The following is a 15630-nucleotide window of genomic DNA, read 5'->3' on the forward strand; positions in this document are numbered from 1 at the left end:
TTTCTTGGCTCCTCAGGCCTATCAGGGCTTACTTATTTCACTGTGGGAAGTTTTTTCTACTCCTTCCAAGCTGGCACCAAGCTTGGTTTTTATTTGTATGAGAAGGCTTGTTAGATGAACTGATGATCTTGTGTTTCCTCATCTGTCAATAGGAGTGGGGGAAAGATACACAGTCTATCATTAATGCTCTGGAGAAATATGGCGATGTTACACACTCTGACCCTTCAGTGCAAATGGGTGTAAAAATAAAGCTGAAGTAGCAATACTTATATCAGATTTCCCAAAGATTGGAGTCAGCAGTCTTATTCCCTATGTTAAGGTGAAGACCAACCCCAAAGTGTGAGGCCAAGTCTGGTGTTTGGTTGAAGCCAAGAGAATGGAGGCCTCCTGAAGTCAATGTGAGCTTCTTTGAGCCTTAAAATGTTCCCAACACCCAGGAGTTGTTCCCATTTCCTACACTGGAGGGTAAATGGGGAAGGGGTCACTAGCACCTTGGCCAGGACAAGAAGGAAGCCAATTTGGTGTCCTGACCCACATAGCTCATCCCATTCATCAAGTCAGAATATGTAACACATTCATGTTTCCCCAGGTCATTAGTGAGAAGCCATGTATCTTTCACTCTCTCCTGTTGACGGATGAAGAAAAAGAGGATGATTTGTTCATCTAACAAGCCTTCTCAGACAAATAAACAAGACTTTGAGTGCCTGTTGTTTGATACATCTCAGCCTGATGTCTGGCCTGGTGGGAGGGTCAGAAAGGAGGTGGCACAACATTAAAAGCCCCAGCTTTGTGGCAGCTGGATCTAAGGCCAAATACCAGTTCTCTTCCAATGAACCCTCTCTCTTCCATCCTCCCCTGAGAGATCTTTATGGTACATGAGAAGAGGCATCTTTGGAACAAACAGACCTGGGCATAGATTTGATATAGACCTCATAGCTAGGTGGATTCAGGCAACTTAGCTTGAGTATTGACATAATGATCAGTGAGCCTCTGGTGCCAAGCAACAAAAACCCATCTTGAAGCAGCTTAAACCAACTGCAAACTTCAAAAGGAACTGGAGTTTCAAATGAGCGATTTGTGCCCTGTTCCCTCTCTCTTATTGTCTCTGCCTTAGTTCATTCTTCTACCTCCCAAAAAAAAGCTGATTTTAGGGGCAGGGATGTTGGATATTGCTAGCTGCAAGCTAACAGACTGTCAATGTCATAACTCAGGGGAAACATTTCTTTCGTCTAGCTTTTATCTATAAGAATCCAAAGAGTGAGCCATGTGCCCTTCCCTGGAGCAATCAATCAATGGCTGGTGGAAGGGACTGTATATTTGCCCCTGCCAAGGTCAATGTCTTACTATGGTCAGAATGGGTAAGTTTTATTAATAGAAAAGCAGGAAGAGTTAGTGTTTTGAAGGTGGATCATGCTAGATGAAATTTTTATAATCAAGGTAATAATAGTGAGAGTGTATGTGTGCAATATAATCACAGCTCACCCCTTCACTCCAAAGTGGACATGTGTATACATATGCAAACATACAGTGTCACTATTATTACCTTGATTATAAAAATTTCATCTAGCATAATCCACTGGCCCACATATAGTCAAATGCACCTGCCCTGACCCTAAGGTGAGACCACCTGAAACCATAGCACACCCAACTTTAAGCCCAGCATATCTCAGGCATTAGTGTTTCTCTCCATCAGTTCTCAGTGTTTTGTTTTGTTTTGTTTTTTAATTTGCATTATACTGCCATTTAAAATATTTATTCAAACTTCATCAGAGATTACCAGCCATATTACATGCCATGATCAGCTTTCTATAAAAAACTGTCCTTTCTGTGTACAAAGCAAATAACTTTATTAACATTGTTTCAAACTTTATTTCAAGTTTTCTTAAGCCCAATTAGCTGCACAGAATGAATTGTGTGTAAACAAATAATGAAAAGAGCTGCAGTGTTGAAGAGGTTGGACTTAGCCATATAATAGATCTAGATTTTATCAGATCCTGAGCAAACATTTAAAAAGCAGTCATAATATAAAACAGCAGCTCCCAGAAACTTCTTCAAGTTTTATCTTCTTCAGAAGTTGACTCAATTCACTTTGCTTCATTCTTTGAAGCTTCATCAAAATTGTACACAAGATCTAGAATTTCATCATCATCCACCTTTCTGGTAACAAGTTGTGCTTTTTCATCCAAAGATTGTTTGGGCAGAGATTCAGCCAGTCTTCTGAAACTAGTCATACTGTTTGCATAAAGTTGGTTTAAGATACTGGGAAGCATTTTTGTAAGCTGCTTTATCTGAGTATGGCCTGTAATAATAAAAGTATTCACTGCCCACAATGCCTGAACTTTAGGGTTGTTAAAGTGGATCACTGTTCCTTGGTTTGTGAACATATTTAGTTCTTCAATACCAGAGGTATTGTTTACCCTTAACTTCTTTAAGGAGAACTGAAGTGTTTTTTTTTGTTTGTTTGTTTTTTTCATCTGCTGTAGCTGTTCTCTGAACCACCTTCTTTTGGCAAGCTGTTCCTTTCCCACCAATGTGAACCTGTGCTTGAAGTTTATAACCACTAAACCAGTCCTACAAGAAATGTTAAAGGGGACTCTGAGCAGAAAGGAAAGACCATAAGTAAGAGCAGGATAAGGAAAAAACACAAAAGCCATAAAAAATACATATGTAAAATCAGTAAAGAGACTGAGCCATAAACCTAGAACTGGTTGTTGGTGGGGGGAGAGAAGTAAAGAATGGGTTCAACTTAAGTGACAACCAACTTAAAAATAGATTGCTATATGCAGAAAATATTATATACAAACCTAATGATAACCACAAACCAAACACCATTAACAGATATGCAAACAATAAAGAAAAAGGCACCCAAGTATATCACTAATGAAAGCCAAAAAAATATGAAAGAAACCAAGAGAAATGATAAAATACTAAAAAACAACCACAAAATTAACAAAATGGCAATAAATACATATCTATCAATAAATCTTGGAATTAAATAGGATAAATGATCCAATCATAATACATAGGGAGACAGAGTGGATAAAAGAACAAGATTTTTCTATATGCTGCTTACAAGAGACTTACTTCAGACCTAAAGAAACCGGAATATTGAAAGTGAGGCATTAGAGAAGCATTTATGATGGATCTATTCAAATGGATGTCAAAAGAAAGCCAGAGTAGTGAAACTTATATTGCACAAAATAGACTTTAAAACAAAGACCATTACAAGAGATAAAGGACACTATATAATAATAAAGGGAGACAAACAAACAAGCAGATATAAAAATTGTGAATATTTACACACCCAACATGGAAACACACAAATACATAAAATAGTTAAAAATAAACTTCAGGGAACTAATAGATAGTAATAAAATAATACCAGGGGTTTTAACATCTCATTTACATCAATAGACAGATTGTCCAAACAGAAAATCAATAATGATTCAGTGGATTTGAATCCACTGGACCAGATGGATTTAACAGGCATACTCAGAACATTGCATTTTTAAATAGAAGAATACACATTCTTTTCAAGTGCACATGGAATATTCTCCAGAACAGATCACATGTTAGGCCACAAAACAAGTTTCAACAAATTCAAAATGATCAGGCATACCATGCATCTTTTCTGACCACAATGCTATACAACTAGAAGTCAACCACAAGAAAAAATCTGGAAAGACCACAGATAACATACTGCTAAACAATGAATGGGTCAACCAAAGAATCAAAGAAGGAGAAAAATCTCCTCACGGAACAGAACAAACAATCCTAAAATTTGTATGGAACCACAAAAGACCCCAAATAGCCAAAGCAATCTTGAAAAACAAAAGCAAAGCTGTAGGCATCACAATTTCCAACTTCAAGATATATGACAAAGCTATAGTGTTCAAAACAGTATGGTACTTGGTTGATGGGAGTGGTGGGAGGGGCAAGTGGGTGATGGGCATTGAGTAAGGCACTTGTTGGGATGAGCACTGGGTGTTGTATGGACATCAATTTGACAATAAATTATATTTAAAAAGATGTACCATAAATAAATGCACTTATGATTGTAAAAAATTAAAATAAATAAAAAATTAAAAAGTATAGCTCAACATAAAAAAAATCAGTATGGTACTGGCACAAAAATAGACACATACATTAATAGAACAGAATAGAAAACCCATAAATAAACCCACAGCTATATGTGGAATTAATCTTCAACAAAGCAGGAAATAATATCTAATGTGAAAAAGACAGTCTCTTCAACAAATGGTGTTGGGAAAACTGGACAGCAACATGCAAAAGAATAAAACTGGACCATTTTCTTACACCATACACAAAAATAAAATCAAAATGGATAAAATACTTAATGTGACACCTGAATCCACAAAAATCCTAGCGGAGTGGGGTGCCTGGGTGGCTCATTTGACTTCAGCTCAGGTCATGATTTTGCAGTTCATGAGTTTGGGTCCCTCATCGGGCTCTGTGCTGACAGCTCAGAGGCTGGAGCCTGCTTTAGATTCTGTGTGTCCGTCTCTCTCTGTCCCTCCCCTGTTCATGCTCTCTCTCTCTCTCTCTCTCTCTCAAAAATAAATAAACATTTGGGGCGCCTGGGTGGCGCAGTCGGTTAAGCGTCCGACTTCAGCCAGGTCACGATCTCGCGGTCCGGGAGTTCGAGCCCCGCGTCAGGCTCTGGGCTGATGGCTCAGAGCCTGGAGCCTGTTTCCGATTCTGTGTCTCCCTCTCTCTCTGCCCCTCGCCCGTTCATGCTCTGTCTCTCTCTGTCCCAAAAATAAATAAACGTTGAAAAAAAAATTTAAAAAAAATAAATAAACATTAAAAAAAGATTTAAAAATCCTAGAGGAGAACACAGGCAGTAACCTCTCTGACATCAGCTGCAACAACTTCTTTCTAGATGTATCTCCTGAAGCAAGGGAAACAAAAGCAAAAATAAACTATTAACACTTCATCAAAATAAAAAGCTTCTGCACTGTGAAGAAAAAAGTCAACAAAACTGAATGACAAACCTACAGAACGGAAGATGTTTGCAAATGACTTGTCTGTTAAGGGGTTAGTATCCAAAGTATATACAGAACTGATAACCCAACACCCCCCCAAAAAAAGCAAATAATCCAATTAAAAAAATGGGTAGAAGACATGAAGAGACATTTCTCTAAAAAAGACATCCAGATGGCCAACAGACACATGCGAAGATGCTCACCATCACTCATCATCAGAGAACTGCAAATCAAAACTACAATGAGATATCACCTTATACCTGTCAGAATAAGCTAAAATCAACAACACAAGAAACAACAGGTTTTGGCAAGGATGTAGGGAAAAATGATACCTCATGCACTGTGATGCAGACACTGTGGAAAACAATTTGAGTGTCGTCAAAAAATTACAACTAGAGCATTAAGATGGAAGTATTGGATCCAGATACCCTATCGAGAGAGAGAGAGAGAGAGAGAGAGAGAGAGAGAGAGAGAGAGAGATGTTGGTGGAAGAGCTAAGATGGAAGAGTAGTAGGAGGACCCTTGGCTTGCCTGGTCCTTTGAACACAGCTAAATGAATATTAAATCATTCTGAATACCCAAGAAATGTATCTGAGGACTCACATGATAAACTACATAACTAGAGGGAGAGAAAAGGCCACATTTTGGAAGGTAGGAGGTGCAGAGACATGATTTGGGGGAGTAATGGGCAGAAGGTGTTATGGAGGGAAGGGAGCCCTGGTATTGGGAGAGGAGAGAGACAAGCACATGGGGATCTCTCAAGGAAAACATTTTCCCAAAGACATTGGATGGGGAAACAAGAGGGACTGATTTTCATGAGTTTTTACAACCAGTGGAACTCAAAAAGTGGAGTTTTAGAGACCAGCCATATGGTTGGTGTGGAGCCCTGAGTGCACTGCAGTGCTATTATGACAAAGGAAGGTAGATAGATGGTGCAATCTGAGGATACCCTGGGATACACTAGGAGGGATTTTTTCCCTTCTTGGAGTGAATCTCGGAGAGGTAGCATTGCTTCTCCAGAGACAAAAGAGCTGGTAGACCCATTACACAATCCCACCCCTCAGCATAGGTGCAGACACACCTGCTGAGGGTGGCTAACCTGGACCCTGGCTCTTGGCTTTTCTTTACCCTAAATTCCATATGCCTGTACTTTGGTGCAACTGCCCTTCTGTAACAAAATTGCATCAGTCCCAGCATGGCAATACCTTTCCCTAGAGGACCAATGTGTGTCCCCTTCACACCAGGTCCCTAACGTTTGGAATTTTAAAACTCAGCCTGTCTGGGATAGAACACAAGTACACAGCACTGCCTGGTGAGTAGCCTGAACACAGAAAGGGTGAAAACAGGGATCTGAGGGATACCTAGGTCATGTGAGGGAAGAGGGTTCACTCTACCGGGAGGGTTTCCCAGATGGCAATGGGTGTGACTTCCCCTATTCAAGGACAAGAGAGCTGGCTGAAGCCATTTCTGTTCCTTGCCCCCTTCGCATAAATTAACTTCAGTAAACAGCACAGCACCAACACTCATGGTTTTACCACTTACACCAAGCCTCACTCCCCTGTGCTCTGCAGGTGCTGTTTTTCTGTGGCAAGTGTGCCTGACAACCAGCGAAATGGACTCCTTTCCTTGAAGACCAGCACAAACACCCCACTTTTACCACATCTACTGACCATAGAGTTCTGTACAGCTTTATTTCTAGTGGAAATTCCATCAGGTCGCTTTTAGCAAGAATACCAGAGCACACTAGTTAAAATTTAACATACTCTGACCAACGCCCAAACAATCCCCATTGTAAGCAAGGAGAAACTCTGCAGAGGACTTACCAGAGGAAAATTTCAGCCAAAATACAGCAACAGAGTGCAGACAGCATACGCCAGAGACACTTTCTGGAGTGGCAGGCCCTGGACAGAATATGATCTGTTTTTTATAAAGCCATTACTGGGGCGCCTGGGTGGCTCAGTCAGTTAAGCATACGATTTTGGCTCAGGTCACCATCTCGCGGTCTGTGAGTTCGAGCCCCGCGTCAGGCTCTGGGCTGATGGCTCAGAGACTGGAGCCTTTTTCCGATTCTGTGTCTCCCTCTCTCTCTGCCTCTCCCTCGTTCATGCTCTGTCTCTCTCTGTCTCAAAAATAAATAAATGTTAAAAAAAATTAAAGCCATTACTCTTAGGACCAGTAAAAATAACAGGATTTCCTAACACACAGAAGAGAGAGACCTAGACAAAATGCCAGGATGGAAGATTTCATCCCAAAAGAAAGCACAAGAAAAGGTTATAGCCAGGGATCCAATTGAAACAGACATAAGTAATATGCCTGATCTAGAATGTAAAGGAACAATCATAAGGATACTTGCTGGGTTTCACAAAACATAGAAGACAACAGGGAGTCCCTTACCACAGAGATAAAAGACCTAAAAAAGAGTTGGGCCAAGTGAAAAATGCAATAGCTGAGATATGAAAGTGACTGGGTGTAATGACCACAAGGATGGGAGAAGCAAAGGAACAAATAAATGATATAGAAGATAAAATTATGGAAAATAATAAAGCTGAAAAGAAGAGAGGGAAGGAAAATATTAGATCACGAATGTAGCTTCACAGAATTCAGTGTCTCAATTAAGTGTAAGTGCATTCATATCATAGGAGTCCCAGAAGAGGAAGACAAAGAAAAGGGGAAGGTTTATTTGAGAAAATTATAGCTGAAAATGGCCTTAATCTGGTAAAGGAAACAGACATCCAAATCCAAGAGACAAATAAATCTCCCCACAAAATCAGCAACAACAACAAAAACTAAGACCAAGACATGTCATAGATAGATTTACAAAATATAGAGATAAAGAAAGAAATCCTAAAAGCAACAAGACAAAGGAATTCCCTAACTTACAAGAGAAGACAAATAATGGTAGCAGCAGACGTCTTCACAGAACCTTGGTAGGCCCTAAGGGAGTGGCATGATATATTCAACCTGATGAATGGAAGAAATATACAACAAAGAATATCCAGCAAGACTGTCATTCAGAATGGGAGAGATAAACAGTGTCCAAGACAAACAAAAACTAAGAGTTCATGACCACTAAATCAGCTCTGCAAGAAATACTAAAGGAGACACTTTGAGAAAAAAAGACAAAAGCAACAAAGACTAGAAAGTAATGAAGAAAATCTCCAGAAATGATGATAAAACAAATAATAAAATGGCACTTAAATCATATCAAACAATAACCACGCTAAATCTAAATGCTCCAATTAAAAGACATAGAGTTTCAGAATGGAAAAAAAAAAAGCCCTATCTTTATGTTGTTTACAAGAGACTCATTTTAGATCTAAAGACACCTGCAGATTGAAAGGGAGGGGGTGGAGAAATACTTACCATGCAAATGTACATCAAAAGAAAGCCAGAGTAGCAATACTTATATCAGACAAACTAGATTTTAAAACAATGACTGTAACAAAAGATGAAGAAGGGCACTAGTTCATAATAAAGGGGTCTACCAAAAATAAGATCTAACAATTGTAAATATTTATGCCCCCAACTTGAAGACATATAATTATATAAAATACTTAATAATAAACATAAAGGAACTCATTGATAGTAATACAATATTTAGTAGGGGAAGTTAACACCCCACTTACATCAAAGGACAGATTATCCAATCAGAAAATCAACAAGTAAAAAATGGCTTTGATGACACACTGGATCATATAAACTTTACAGATATATACAGAACATTCCATCCTAGAGCAGCAGAATATACATTCTTTTCAAGTGCACATGGGACATTGACCAGAATAATCACATATTAGGTCACAGATCAGGCTTCACAAATACAACAAGATTCAGATCATACCTTGCATATTTTGTGACCACAATGCTATGAAACTCGAAGTCAGTCACACACAAAAAATTGGAAAGACCACAAATACGTGGAAGTTACAGAACATCCTACCAAAGAAACTAATGGGTTAACCAGGAAATTAAAGAAGAAATTTAAAAAAATACACTGAAACAAATGATAATGAAAACATAATGGTCCAAAATTGGGGGTATGCAACAAACTGGTCATGAGAGGGAAACATATAAATGCAGGACTAATTCATGAAGCAAGAAAAATCTCAAATATACAATCTAACCTCACACCTAAAGGAGCTAGAAGAAGAATAGAAAATTAAGGCTAAATCGAGCATAAGAAGGGAAATAATAAAGTTTAGAGCAGGAATAAATGATATAAAATCAATTAAAAAACAATAGAACACATCAATGAACCAGGAGCTTGTTCTTGGAAAGAATTAATAAAATTAATATACCCTTAGCCAGACTTATCAAAAAGAAAAAAGAGAGGTCCTAAAGAAAATCAGGAATTAAAGAGGAGAGATCACAAGCAATACCACAGAAATATGAATGATTATAAGAGAATATTATGAGAAATAATATGCCAACAAATTGGAAAATTTGGAAGAAATGAATAAATTCCTAGAAAGATACAAAGTACCAAAACTGAAATAGGAAGAAATAGAAAACTTGAATAGACCAATTAACCAGTAAATAAATGAAATTGTAACAAAAAATCTCCCAACAAACAAAATTCCAGGGCTTCCCAGGGGTGGCTTCACAGGGAAATTCTACCAAACATTAAGAGAAAAGTTAAAACTTATTCTTCTCTAACTGTTCCAAAAAAAATAGAAATGTAAGGAAAATTTCTAAACTCATTCTATGAGGCCAGAATTACCTGGATATGAAAACCAGACACTAAAAAAATGAATTACAAGCCAATATACCTGATGAACATGGATGCACAACTTCTCAACAGAAAATTAGCAAACGGAATTCAACAGTATATTAAAAGAATCATTCACTGCAATTAAGTGGGATTTATTCATGGGCTGGAAGTGTGTTTCAGTATTTGCATATTCACAAATCAATCAACATGATACACCATATTAGTAAAAGAAAGAATAAGAACAATAAGATTCTTGCAGAAGATATAGAAAAAGCATTTGACAAAATACAATATCCATTCTCAATAAAAATCCTCAACAAAGTAGGGATATAGGTAACATACCTCAACATCATAAAGGCCATATATGAAAGGGATGCTTGGGTGGCTCAGGTGGTGAAGCCTCAGACTTTTGGTCAGGCCATGATCTCGTGGTTTCTGAGTTCAAGCCCCATGTCGGGCTCTGTGCTGACAGCTCAGAGCCTGGAAACTGTTTCATGTTCTGTGTGTGTTTCTCTCTCTGCCCTTCCTGCTTGTGCTCTCTTTCTCTCTCTCTTGAAAGTAAATAAACATTAAAAAAATTTATAAAGGCCATATATGAAAGACACACAGCAAATGTAATCCTCAATGGGGAAAAACTGAGAACTTTTCCTATATAGGCAATAACATAAAGGGATGTCCATTCACCATTGTTATTTAAAATAGTACTGAAAGTGCTAGCCTCACTAATTAGATAACAAAAAGAAATAAAAGGCATCCAAATTGGCAAGGAAGTAGTCAAGCATTCATGGAAGACATAATACGGTATATAGAAAACCTGAAAGGCTACACACACACACACACACACACACACACACACATTTGCTAGAAATGATACACAAATTCTGTAAAGTTGCAGGATGCAAAATCAGTGTACAGCATCCGTTGCGCTTCTACACACCAATAATTAACCATAAAAAAGAGAAATTAAGGAATCAATACCATTTAAAATTACACCAAAAATAATAAGACACCTAGGAATGAACCTAACGAAAGCAGTAAAACATCTGTACTCTGAACACTGTAGAATACTTATACAAGAAATTTGAAACTACACAAAGAAATGGGAAAACAGTCCATGCTCCTGGACTGGAAGAACAAATTTTGTTAAAATGTATATAATACCCAAAGCAATCTACACATTTAATGCAATCCCTCTCAGAATATAACCAGCATTTTTTATAGAGCTCGAACAAATAATCCTAAAATGTATATGGAACCACCAAAGACTCCAAATAGCCAAAGCAATCTTGAAAAAGAAAAGCAGGGGCGGGCGCCTGGGTGGCTCAGTTGGTTAAGTGGCCGACTTCAGCTCAGGTCATGATCTCAGGGTCCATGAGTTCGAGCCCCACGTCGGGCTCTGTGCTGACAGCTCAGAGCCTGGAGCCTGTTTCAGATTCTGTGTCTCCCTCTCTCTGACCCTCCCCCATTCATGCTCTGTCTCTCTCTGTCTCAAAAATAAATAAACATTAAAATAAATTAAAAAAAAAAAGAAAAGAAAAGCTGGAGCACCACAATTCCAGACTTCAAATTATATTACAGAGTTGTAGTGATCAAGACAGTATGGTGCTGGCACAAAAACAGACACATATTTCAATGGAACAGAATAGAAATCCCAGAAATGGACCCACACCTATATGGCCAACTAATCTTCAACAAAGCAGGAAAGAATATCAAATGGACAAAAAGAGTCTCTTCAGCAAAAGGTTCTAGGAAAACTGGACAGCAACATGCAGAGGAATAAAACTGGACCACCACTTTCTTACACCATACCCCAAAATAAATTCAAAATACATTAAAGACCTAAACATGAGACAGGAGAGATCACAGACGACACCTCTCTGATATTGGCCATAGCAACTTCTTAGTAAACATGTCTCTTGAGGCAAGGAAAACAAAACAAAAATGAACTATTGGGAGTTAGTCAAGGTAAAACCCTTCTGCACAGCAAAGTAAACAAACAAAACTAAAAGGCAGTCTTTGGAACGAGAAAATATATTTACACATGACCTATCTAAAAATGGTTAGCATCCAAAATGGATAAGTAACTCCTCAAACTCAACATCCTCCCAAAATAATCTAGTTAAGAAATGGGGAGAAGACATGAATAGATATTTTTTCCAAAGAAGACACCTAGATGGCTAATAGACACATGAAAAGATGCACAACATCACTGATCATCAAGGAAATACAATTCAAAACTATAATGAGATAACACCTCACACCTGTCAGAATGGATAAAATTAACAACACAGGAAACAACAAATGTTGGGGAGGATGTGGAGAAAGGGGAACCCTCTTACACTGTTGGTGGGAATGCAAACTGGTATAGCCACTTTGGAAAACAGTATGGGGTTTCTTCAAAAATTTTGAAATAGAACTACTCTAGCATCCAGCTATTGCACTACTAGATATTTACCTAAACATTGCAAAACTACTGATTTGAAGGGACACATGCACCCTGATGTTAATGGCAGCATTATCAAAAATAGCCAAATTATGGAAAGAGCCCAAATGTCCACCTACTGACAAATGGATAAAGAAGTTGTGGTATATATACATGATGGAATATTACTCAGCCATAAAAAGAATGAAATCTTGCCAGTTGCAATGATATGGATGGAGCTAAGGTGCATTATGCTAAGCAAAATAAATCAGCAAGACATATAACATATGAATTCACTCATATGTTGAATTCAAGAAATGAAACAGATGAATGTAAGGGACAAAAAAAGAGAGAGGCAATCCATAAAGCTAATTCTTAAGCATAGAGAACAAACTGAGGATTTCTTGAGGGGAGGTAGAATGGGAGATGGGTTAATTGGGTGATGTGTATTAAGGAGTACACTTACTGTGATGAGCACTAGGTTTTATATGCACGTGATGAATCTCTAAATTCTACTCCTATAACTTATATTACACTATATGTTAAGTAACTGGAATTTAAATAAAAACTTGAAACAAAAATTAGAAATAGAAGTACCCTGTGATCCAGTATTTTCACTATTGGATATTTACCCAAAATATACAAAAACTCTAATTCAAAAGCATACATGCACCTCTAGGTTTATTGAAGCATTATTTATAATAGTCTAACTATGGAAGCAACCTGTGTCCATTGACAGATGTACGGATAAAGAAGATAAAAATACATGAATAAAAAAGAGGTGATTATATATATATATATATATGTATATATATATGTATATATATATATATATTACACATAAATCCACATATATATGTCCACATATATAATTCCACATAAATCCATATATGTGGAATATTACTCAGCAATAATAAAGAATTAATGGAATCTTGCTGTTTGCAGGAATGTGCATGGAGTTTGTGATTATAATGCTAAAAGAAATAAGTCAGTCAGAAAAAGATAAATAGCATATGATTCCACTTATATGTGGTAAATAAAAAAAAATAAATCAAATGAGGGAGGAAAAAAATAAGAGAATATGACAAACCAAGAAACACTCAACTATAAAAAACAAGCTGATGGTTTCCAGAGAGGAGGTAGTTGAGGTGGTATGTGAAGTAGATAGGGATTTAAGAGTAAACTTATCATGATGAAGCACTGAGCAATTTATAGAATTGTTGAATCACTATATTGTATTCCTGAAACTAATATAACACTGTATGCTAAGTATACTATAATTAAAAAAAAACAATAAAAAAGATATATCTTTGAATATTCAAAAATTTAAAAAATATTCTAATTTTTCTTAAATAAACTTATGAATTACATTTTATTTTATCTTTCAGATGTTGAAGTATTTGCTGTTTCCATATTTTGAAATATAATTTTTATGGAAAATTGTCTTCAGAATAAAATAAATGGGTATTGCTATACTTACCCTCAAGATTGTGCTATACATCAAGAGAAAATTATAAACACAATGCTTTACTCATCATAAAAGCTAAATTTAAAAGGGTTTTTTTCTATAGTAAATTGTTATTAATAATTTTCAAATTAGTATATAAATTACAATATCTCTCTTTGAATATATGAAACTAATTCCACCAAATTATTGTTTACAAATTCAGATATCATTCCCAGTACACATTCCAATAAATGTATTTTGTAAAAATAAAAACAAAACAAAACAAAAAAGTAGCAATATTGCATACATGCAAACCAATGAGGTATTTGAACTATAAGAGAATCCTAATCTCAGCAGGACATTGTAAATCTATGCTTTGTGGAGTCTGCCTGTCTGGGGAACCAGCTGTGAATGATTAAAACCTTTAAACTTGGCCTCTACAATCTTGGTTCCTTGTAACTAAGACAAAACATGCTCTTCCTTATGATGGATTTAACTAAGGCATGTCTACATAATTCCAAAACCACAGGTTACATTAGTCAGCTCAATCAAACATCCAGTATATTCAGTGGTAAAAATCCCAAGAAATGATACATTTTTTTGTATCTTAAAATACATTTATAATTTTTTTCTCTTTTTGCAAGTTGAATTTTCATTGTATAAAGAGAGCCTAAGGCCATGATTCCTAATCGAGTTTGTGTAAAAATTCAAGTTGTCTCAAAGAATGTCAGGAGCTGTCAAACAATTCTCAAAACAAAATTATTTTTAATTCATTTCAAATCACAAAAATATGCCAAACAGAATAGTTATTGGAAGGCAGGAACTCAAATACTTTGTGTCACAATTTCAAAGCAGACCAGGAATAAATGATCCAGCCCAAAACCGTTACAGAGCTATTTTCTCTCTGTCCTTATTTTTTAATGTTTATTTTCTTTGAGAGAGAGAGGTGAGAAAGAGAGTGGGGGAGGGGCCGAGAGAGAAAGAGAGAATCTTAAGCAGGCTCCACGCTGTCGGCACAGAGCCCAATGCAGGGCTAGAACTCACAAACTGTGAAGGGCGCCTGGGTGGCTCAGTCAGTTGAGCATCCGACTTCGGCTCAGGTCATGATCTCACTATTCCTGGGTTTGAGCCCTGAGTTGGGCTCTGTGCTGACAGCTCAGAGACTGGAGCCTGCTTTGGATTCTGTGTCTCTCTCCCTCTCTCTCTCTCTCTCTCTGCCCCTAACCCACTTGTGTTCTTTGTCTCTCTCAAAAATAAATAAACATTAAAGAAAAATTTTTAAAAAAAGAACTCACGAACTGTGAGATCATGACCTGATCTGAAATCAAAAGTCAGAAATGTAACTGACTGAGCCACCCAGGCACCCCTATTTTCTCTCTCTTTAATGTTGAGTAGGGAGATTTTTTAGTGAGGTTTTCAGAAATGATGGTGAATCATGCTGATTTTTAGTGGGGTGTGTGTGTGTGTGTGTGTGTGTAAACGTGTTTGTTACACTACTATTGTTTTTGTTGATAACACTTCAGAAAATGTCCATTCAATGTTTGTTATATTATTTTGTTATATTATTATTGTTGTTGACACTTTAGAAAGTGTCCATTCACTATTGGGGATTTGAAAAGAATTCTAGTTAGTAGTTATGGTTCCACCCATATGCAGGGTGGTATTTTTGTGCAAAAAAACAACTGCAGTAGGACTCTTGATTGCAAGTGATAGAGACCAATCTGAAATTAGTTTGAATAATGAATGGATGATGATGATGATGATGATGATGATGATAGTGATTGATGATGGTAATACATTTTAAAATATTCTTATTTACAAACTAAACTGTCCAAGAATATCTAGCTATAAGCAGGTGCAAATACAGGATCTTAAATACTTTCATCAAGACATAGCCTCCTTACATCTGGCTTAGATTTTATCTGTACTCGCTTTATGTGCTTTTCCCTGTGACAACTTTTCTCCATGCAGACAGACTCTTCCTAGTTCATGGCAACAACCACAGGATTACTTCTACAAGCTGGCAACCTTAACACAAAAAAGT

At 37.0% G+C, this 15630-nt stretch overlaps 1 pseudogene; it reads right to left on the minus strand.

Moving 5' to 3' along the window:
* Positions 1–2012: 2012 nt before the first annotated feature.
* LOC121025228 (transcription factor BTF3-like) lies at positions 2013–3490 on the minus strand (annotated as a pseudogene).
* Positions 3491–15630: the final 12140 nt, after the last annotated feature.

The sequence above is a fragment of the Herpailurus yagouaroundi genome, unplaced genomic scaffold (assembly GCF_014898765.1).
Source record: "Herpailurus yagouaroundi ecotype Mexico unplaced genomic scaffold, PumYag 67556, whole genome shotgun sequence".
In the NCBI taxonomy this organism is placed as follows: Eukaryota; Metazoa; Chordata; class Mammalia; order Carnivora; family Felidae; genus Herpailurus; species Herpailurus yagouaroundi.